Source organism: Trachemys scripta, chromosome 2, assembly GCF_013100865.1.
Source record: "Trachemys scripta elegans isolate TJP31775 chromosome 2, CAS_Tse_1.0, whole genome shotgun sequence".
NCBI lineage: Eukaryota > Metazoa > Chordata > Testudines > Emydidae > Trachemys > Trachemys scripta.
In genome coordinates, this window is record NC_048299.1 from 99159208 (window position 1) to 99168495 (window position 9288).

At 42.0% G+C, this 9288-nt stretch overlaps 1 long non-coding RNA gene across 1 annotated transcript; it reads right to left on the minus strand.

Moving 5' to 3' along the window:
- Positions 1–1058: 1058 nt before the first annotated feature.
- Positions 1059–5112, minus strand: LOC117871568. Its single transcript, XR_004644282.1, has 3 exons — positions 4937–5112; positions 4118–4265; positions 1059–1843 (listed from the first exon to the last, which is right to left on the minus strand). It is a non-coding gene; the product is annotated as an uncharacterized LOC117871568 (long non-coding RNA).
- Positions 5113–9288: the final 4176 nt, after the last annotated feature.

A 9288-nucleotide genomic window follows, 5' to 3' on the forward strand; every position in this document is an offset into this window, starting at 1 on the left:
TATTTTTATTAGATGTTCATAAATACAGAGAAGTCACTGATTATTTTAAACAGAATATCTTTCAATTCATTTAAAAAAAATCACAATGCCTTAGAAACTCCATAAAAACCTCACTTCAAAGCAGAGCAACCCGAAATCTTATAGAATGTTTCATCCTATAAGTCTTGAGAGAAAAAGCCAAACTATGCTAGCCTTACGAACTGTAAGTATAACTTGCAATAAAACATTATCTGTAGGATTATCTTTCAAGACTCCAGTATCATACAGCAACTCAGTATTTTGTTTTTTAATCAAACACACACTCAAAGTAAATTCCTTTTGATTTGTTATTTTAAACCTGAGGATACTGGCATTTTCCAGACTGAATGAGCACTTAGGAAGCTATGTAGGTCAGCAGTCTCCAAAGGGTTAACAAATCCATGTTCAGGAAGCATAATAGAAGTGGATGCTAATGAAAACAAGTGCAGGTTATTCACTGAACAAAACAGAATCACTGTGGTTGGGAGACTTTCTTTAAAAACACAAATTCAATACAATACAGATCTCTTAAGGCCCAGGTTATTGCATTTAGTTGATTTCTATCATACTAACCAAGAGTAATTATTTAAAAAGGAGAGTTAATTTAATTTGCTTATTTTAGATAGTTTAATTTTGCTAGACAAGACGCACAATGAGATTGTAACAATGAAGTCAAGAAAGATAAATAACGATTTAAGAAATGGACTAAACTTTAGCCCCCCCATGCAATGTCAAACTGTTTACATCAGTGTGAGCTGTCCTAATTGAAATAAGGTTGGTAGAAAACAACAGTTATAATCTAGTGATTATTCAATGGTCATTGTGAATGGGGTTCATGATCTCAGTCCAATTCCCAGTGAAAAGGCATCCAGATTATAGAAACTTTCAGTACAACAGGCACTAATTGGCACCCTTACCAGAAAAAAATTCAATGGGTAAAAAGATTGGAGTAGATGATAACGGAGACACATTGATGGGGAAGTGCTGGGAGGACTGTCTGTTCCATGAATAGATAGAGAATTATTGTCTGTCAAGGCTATTAAATTCAGCACCATTCACCAGCTATGAACATTTATTTATTTTTATTTATCATGACTATATGATAGGGGTCAACAACAAAATATCAGAGCACCCAGCTACTCCCATTGTTCTCAATGACTTTGACTGATGTGGCACACTTTCTCCATTGGGCAGCATGGAAATTTCTGGGCCATTTTTTTCTTTTCTTTTCTTTTCCCTCCATTTTCACTGGTTTCTCCTCCAACACACTTACCTTCCCTTCGCTTTCTCTTGACCTTTTCTCAACGTGTAGAATTTGACACTTGATTTACACTTTTGACTTGCTGAGATGCTGGTCCCTTAGCAGTTTTCAGGCTCTCAAGCACAGAGTTAGAGGTCAGCTTTAGTGCACAGCACTGCATTAGTGGTCTCCAAAGGCTCAATGACTGTGGTTTAGGAATGTCTGAGCAGCTTGCAACTTTTAGCAGATGCACTAGCTGGTGCATAAGGTGGCTGGCTGCTCATTCCACTCTCCATGCGCCAGACCCATGAAGATTGCTTTTTTTGGATATCGAGTCCCAGATAATGCAGGAGGCAAAGCGTCTCCCATTTTTGTCAGGTGATAGCAATCTGGATTCACGTCTCCTTGGTTCCATGAATACTGTTGTGACACTGTAATGTCATCTGACATGGAGGTCACTGACACTTTTGCTTGAGTTGCTCTACAGAAAAGCTCCACTTGAAATCCTCTCTCACTGAAGTGGGATGCTTCATGGTTATGGTCTGATGGGCAACCATTACTGGTTGAACTGTATTCCTCAGAAACCTGGAATGAATCCCCTTGTGAGTTACCTTTACGTTGTAGCTGACATTGTTGGACAGTTTCAAGTCCAAGGCAAGATGTAGATAAAAGCCTATTAAATTAGAAATGACCAAGCAATTGTCATGCTATTAGTAATGAAAATGACTGGGCAGCTAATAAACTGATTCACATGCCATTCAGGAAACAAAGAATTTTTCCCCTTTTTGCTAAGTTTCTATGTTGCAAGTTTACCCTGCACTCTCATACCTAATTGTTTTCATTCAAGCATAACCTGATATTGTGGCTATCAAAATAGTATGTGCTAGACATACTATTAAATTAACTAGCAAAACCTCACAAGTTCTTGGACTGTTTGAAAGGGAACTGCAAAAAATAGATATATTTACACAAATAGGTGGATTTACATTGGAGTACCTGAGACCACTATCAGGACCAGAGGATGCTAATAAGAATTGCCATGTTCAGAACAGACTTACAGATTCACCTAAATCCATGAAATGGTATGTAGTGCAATAGCCTGTATCTGACATTGAACAATGCTGGATACTTCAGTAGAAAGAGTACACACAGCATAATGAAATAAATGTGCAACAATATGTGGTACCAGGGTGGAAAATTCCCTCAGACTAACTGCTTGTCATTTTATGTCCTGAAGCATGACAGTTATTGATTAGGACAGCTGTGTTATGTAATAAGGCTACTCCCTGTCTACAGGGACTATATGTTTTTTGCATCAATTCCAGGAAACACAACCCTGGAAGTTGGTATTCCTGTGAGTGAGCCTACAGACCGTGCTGGAAACGGTGACTGACTCATGCTTTGGAGTCATTTAATCTTGTTATTAATTAATATTTTCTTTAATAAGTGTTTTTCCTGCAATTACATATACAAACATGTACCCTCACAAATTTTTTTATTTATAATACCATGCAAGAGTGCTTTCTGAGAATTAAGAGAGAGTCCAGCTGGAGTCAAAAGCTTATAAAACACCTTAATTTTAGTATTTACTTGGTAAAGTAAAACCTAATCCCATTTTAATTGATGGGTGTTTTGCCACTGACTTCAGTGGGCCACTGCTTGTCCCATAATAAACAAATGTACACATTTAAAATAATTCATTGCATCCACTCCACAAAGCTCACTTTCCTTGTTTTTGCTGTAATATACAAGTTTGAACCAGCTTTGCACTATGCATGAGCGAAAAGCAAATGTGTTAAGAATAATTCAATTTTCTCCTGTTTGATTCTCCATTGATTTTTGCACCCTATGTGCCTTGCACTCTTTACAGCTATGCAAAGTGGGTGTCAAATGCTACCAAATAAAAACAAAGTTCAATTGAATTCTAATGGCTGTAAAGCAGGGGTGGCCAACCTATGGCTCCGGAGCCACATGTGGCTCTTCAGAAGTTAATATGCAGCTCCTTGTATAGGCACCGACTCCAGGGCTGGAGCTACAGATGCCAACTTTCCAATGTGTCGGGAGGTGCTCACTGCTCAACCTCTGACTCTGCCACAGGCCCTGCCCCCACTCCACCCCTTCCCCCCACCCCCGAGCCTGCTGTGCCCTCACTCCTCCCCCCCTCCACCCCAGAGCCTCCTGCACACTATGAAACAGGTGATCGGGAGGTGTGGGGAGGGAGTGGGAGGTGCTGATTGGCAGGGCTGCTGGTGGGCAGGAGGTGCTGGAAGCCGGGGGGCCGGGAGCTGGTGAGGGACTGCTTATGTATTACTGTGGCTCTTTGACAATGTACATTAGTAAATTCTGGCTCCTTCTCAGGCTCAGGTTGGTCACCCCTGCTGTAAAGGAATTTCTATTAAACCCTGTTGATTTCATTCTTGTTAAGTTCTAAAAGACTTTTCCAACAGGGAACAATTGCAGTTCTCAAAACTTGTGCCTCAATTCAAGAAAGCACTTAAGCACGTATTTAAGTCCCTTGAAATCTAGTACATGCTTAAATCCTGTTCATTTCAAGTGAGTTAAATATGTGCTTTCCTGAATCAGGGCCTGTGTGATCTTACCCTACAGCAGAGATGGTGACAAAGTACAGTGGGTGACCTAGGACATGCATACAGCTGAAATACTAGATTTTGTTGCTTGTGTTAGTTGTGTGCCAAGCTTAAATAATATGTTAACAGTTTCTGTAATTGATTAAGTCACCATAGGGATAATTGGGTAGTTACAACTTCTTTGTAAAGAGATGATTCAGAACTGAGGAGGCAGGCCTAGCTTCATGCTTAACTACTCGGAAGAGGTCACGAGCAGTGTTATGTGTTTTACCTCAGCAGTTTCATAGTTCTGTAGTCTTTGTTCAGTAGAGAATCTTGCCCTCCTTGAAACAGATCAGGTATTTCTGAGAGATTTCTGAACAGTTCCTGTCAACCTTAGCAGCTTTCCGTATTCTGTGATCTTCATCAAGTGACAGATCCTTTAAAATGTGGACATAAAGAGAAAATTGCTAATTAGCAGTTCAGTTATGGGCCAGGAACTTCACTCTTCTGAATAAACCTCTATATCCTGGCCTGTAAACCCATGCAATAATTGAAGCCTAGAGACCAAACCCTTCACACACTTTTATGGTGGAGGTCATTACACGCTGCAACATTACACGCACTAACCCCTGGAAAAGGGAAAATGCGTGGCTGCACTGCAGCCACTTGGCATCAGTTCCCTGGGACAAAGCAGCTGTAAGCCTGATGAATCTGGACAATGGAGGATTCCTCTTGTGTAGTTGCTCCTGGCCCTGGCAGAGAGGACATAATGAAGGGAGAGGAAATATACTCAGGATGCTGCTGCATCTTGCTGATTTGCAGTTGCTGAAATGTCTGGGACATAACCAGCCAGGCATAAATTAGAGCAGCTTTGAGTTGCTCTAAATTGATTCCAGGGACCAAGTGATTAATTTTTAGCCACAGTGTTACATTAAAAATAGCTTTGTGCAAACAAGGGTGCACACACTTGACAGCTGGACTGTGAGCATTAAGAATTTCACTTCCCAGAGTACTTTCCTTGGGGAGAATTATCCAATATGTTAAGTGACTCATCTCAATTTCAATGTGTTCAATTAAGTAACCTAAATTCAGACTGCCTTTGGCCTACCTCCGATGCCTGGCTGTAGGAATAATCAGAGTGAGGCTCTTCATCCCCCCTTCTCTTTGTAAATGTGGGGGGGGGAGGAGGGGTTGGCAGGGAAGGAGCGGTGAAGGCAGTTGGAGGAGAAATGAATTAATTCTGAACAGCAGCTCATCGATCAGATTTTCAAACTCTTCCAGATAGAAATTCTGAAGGGAAAAGCAAAGAAACAGTGGTCACCATTTAGAAGTCCATATCTACCAACATTTGCTGCACTGTGGCAGCTGAGACAGTTATCTGAGTGTGACACTGCACCCCATATTCTTCACAGTGCTATTATTATGATATGATTTTGACATAGTTATGATGTATTTTATGCAAGATCACCTTTCCAATGACATCTCACATGACTTATGATTTGCTGAATATGATTATCCTATTTGTATGCATGTATCATTTTTTTATCCAAAGTGATGAATATTGACTATGTATCTATTACACATGTAGTTATTCCTGGGCAACAGGCTCTCAGTCTAGATCAGGGGTTTCAAACACGCGGCCCACAGAGTTATTTCTTGCGGCCTGCCAAGCTCCCCTGTCCCCCTTTCTCTCCCCCGGAGTTATTTCCTGTGATCTGCCAAGTTCCCTTTCCCCCTGCCCCCAAGCGCACTGCGTCCCCGCTCCTCCGCCTGCCTCCCAGTGCTTTCCTGCCGCCAAACAGCTGTTTGGCAGTGCTTAGGACTTTCAAGGAGGGAAGCAGGAGGAGTGGGGATGCGGCACGCTCAGGGGAGGAGGTGGAGAAGAGGTGGGGCTGGGGCCGGGATTTGGAGAAGGGGTTGGGTTGGAATAGGGGCAGGGAAGGGGTGGAGTTGGGGCGGGGACTTTGGGGAAGGGGTTGGAATGGAGGCGGTGAAGGGGTGGGAAGAGGCAGGACAGGGGCGGGGCCTCATGGAAGGTTTCAGTGATGTGGCCCTCGGGCCAATGTACTAGTCCTCATGTGGCCCTCCTGGTGATTTGAGTTTGAGATCCCTGGTGGATGGGCCCATTCAGGTTAATGAGCCATTAGGAAGAAACAATAGGCCGTAGGAGAAGCTTATCTCCCACCTAGGGAGCCTTCCTGAGGACGCTACAGACATCCTCCGAATAATGGCTGCTGTGACACTACAGGGACACGTGATCAGATCACTTGGTGCTGGACTCCATCTTGCGATGTCAGTATTTTTCCACTGACTGGCTTGGGTACCAAGCTTTGAAACAAAGGGTTCCTGCCTTATGCAAATCTATATAAGGCAGGGAAGTGACATCATCGAGGGTTCTTCACTGACTCCCCACCCAAGAAGACTCCTGGGAAACACCTGAGGAACAAAGACTGAACTGGGGGAAGTGTTGAACCCAGGCTAAAGGGATTTTAGTCTTTGAATGGAACACTTGGGGATTCCAAATTATAAGCAAGTGCAGCTTGCCCCCTAATATCTGCAGCCTACTTGTATCATCACTTAGGGGAGAATTTGCTATTCATATCCGATCTATGTAGTATATTAAGCTTAGTTTGTGCTTTTTGTTTATTTGCTAGGTGATCTGCTTTGATCTGTTTGCTATCCCTTATAGTCACTTAAAATCTAGCATTTGTAGTTAATAAACTTGTTTTTGGTTTATTTAAAACTAGTGTATGGGAGTCATAACTCAGGGCAGAAAGCTGTGGTCTATTCCTCTCCACATTGAGGGAGGAGGTGAATTTCAGGAGCTTACGCTGTACAGTTCCCTGTGCAGCGCAAGACAGTATAAGTTTGGGGTTACACTCCAGGAGGAGGGTGTGCCTGAGTAGCTGGGAAGTACCCTAGCTGAAGCCTTCCCATTCTGTAGCTGGTCAGAGCATCTGCATGTAACTGCAGATGGGTATGTCCCTACCTGTATGTGTGCTGGTGAAAATTTAGGCTGGAGCCTGGAGAGAGCTTCACAGCAGTACAGTAAAAGAGAGAGCCCAGGCTGGTGAGTCAGGGGGGCTCAGTGGTACCCCAGTTCCAGGTGGAACCCTGGGGGGAACCTGTCACACTAAGTTTCACTTTTTATTACAGTCAAGCATCAAATTTTACATACATGTTATACGGTATGTACTGGAAAATGTAGCTGAGATGTTGTAACTGAGTTTTTTCCTAATAGATTCAGTAGTATCCTATTAAACTTGATATGTTAACTCTGATGATGATGTCTATCCAGGGCCGGTGCTTCCATTTTGGGGACCTAGGTGGTCGCCTGTGGAGGGCAGCAATTAGGCTGCGGGGGTCCTTCTGCGCTCTGGGTCTTCAGCGGTGATTCTGTGGCGGGTCCTTCACTCGCTCCGGGACCCGCTGCTGAAGTGCCCCGAAGACCAGGAGCGTGGAAAGACCCCCTGCCACAGAATTGCCGACGATGACCAGGAGCGCGGCAGGACCCCCGCCTAGGGCGCCAAAAACCCTGGCGCCGCTCCTGTGTTTATCACAGCATAGTGCTATCACATAGTATTTTTGTGTTTCTGCAGCATAAACACAGATGGAGGATGAAGAAATGGTAAGGAGAAAGATCTTGGGTCAAATTCTCTGCTAGTGTAACTCTCCTAACTTATACTTGCAAAGAATTTGGCCTCTTTATAATTAATATGGAGCTTTGGAGATACCTGGAGTTTTGGAATGAGAAGTTCACAGCATTAGATTTACTTACACTGCCAGGCTGCCCAGAGTTGCCATCAGTTGATTTTTGCTTCTGTTGACCAATGAAGGACAACATCTTCCTACGAGTGTAGACAGTGACTTCCCTCAATGTCACCAAGAGCTAATTTTGAAAGGATTTCTTTGCATCTTGTGCAAAAGTGATGAGTACCCCCTTCAACTAGCGAAAAGAAACAAAGTATCAATGAATGCTCAATGTATCTATGGGTTGAGATTTCTCTTAGGCCCTTGTACCAACCCAGCCAAACTGGAAGCTAGAACTTCTTAATCAAAATATGAATCAATTTTAAAAGATTATTTCCACAACAAAATATCAATTTTAAATCTTCTACTTCAAACATGTTTTCTTGCAACCACGTTCTAAATTCTAATATCCACAAAATGACAATTTTCAGATATATTTCCTCTTCCCAACCTTTCAATAGTTATCTTAACACTGAAAGGTTGGCATATTTCTAACTGGAAGATTCAAAAAGAGCTGGACTCAACTGAAGAGAAGGGATTTGTGAAACTGCTTTCCGGAGGAAGATAGATTTGACAAAATAATTAAGAGATCATTTTTATTTATTAAACTACAGAAATGTAATACTTATATAAATTCGTCAATCATATACCTTAACATTTCAGGGTTTTAAGCAAGTGGATGTTGGCTTTTCTTGGTTTGGTTGTTTGGCCTGATAGAGTCTGGACCCCAATCCTGCCTCTTCAGCTCACCTCTAGTGAATTCTTTTTGGGTAGTTTAAATGATACTGTAAAAAATAGCATACTGCAACTATTAATGAGTGCAAAACCAGAGTGAAAATCAGAGAAAAGTTTGACCTTAAGTGGCTGTCTGGTGCTTTTCACAAAAGTTCACTTTTAAAACATAAAATACTTACCATTCCAGACCACAATGTTGCCACGATCATGCAAAAAGTTCCATAACAACAAACTGCAAAGAACTGGTTGGACTTGCACAGAGAGGACATGGTTTTCATCTCACCAGTTCCCAGGAAATGCTAGAGCAACATCTGAAAGGAACATGTCATGCTGCTAAATGGGCAGGAGCAACCTTCCAAGATATGAGTAGGCCACCATAAACACAGTATCTGCCAGCTGCCAGAAACCAATGGGGAATTTCTCATTAAGAAAAACACAAACCAGGCCACATTCTGCTTTTCAGACTGAAAATTAAAGACAGATGAAGAGTACAGTAACTGATTTAGTTATGCTGGTTTGAATGAGGTTGGCTGGATTGAAAAATGGGCACCGCAAAATACAGGGTTATATTTCAGAGGCTGGAGCATAGGTTGTAATTTTTCCTGTGGCCTACCCATTTCACACATTTCCAAAAGTATCACTTCTATCAGTATTTCATCCGGTAAGAATTGGTGGCTGGTTTAAAGGGCCTATAGCAGTGATACTCAGATGGCGGCTTGCAAGTGGCTCTTTAATGTGTCTCCTGCAGCTCTTTGCAGCACATGTTGTTAAAACACTGTGTGATTTAATTATTAAGCAATCTAAGATATTAACCAATCAGGATGCTTTTACTGTTATTATCCAATGAAGTTACCAATGTGCACTAAGTTATTAACTTATTTGCTTTGGGAATAATACACACACACACACACACACACGCACAAAATATTTCCCATCATACAGTTTAAATATGAATAGTACTGTAGTAAATGAAAC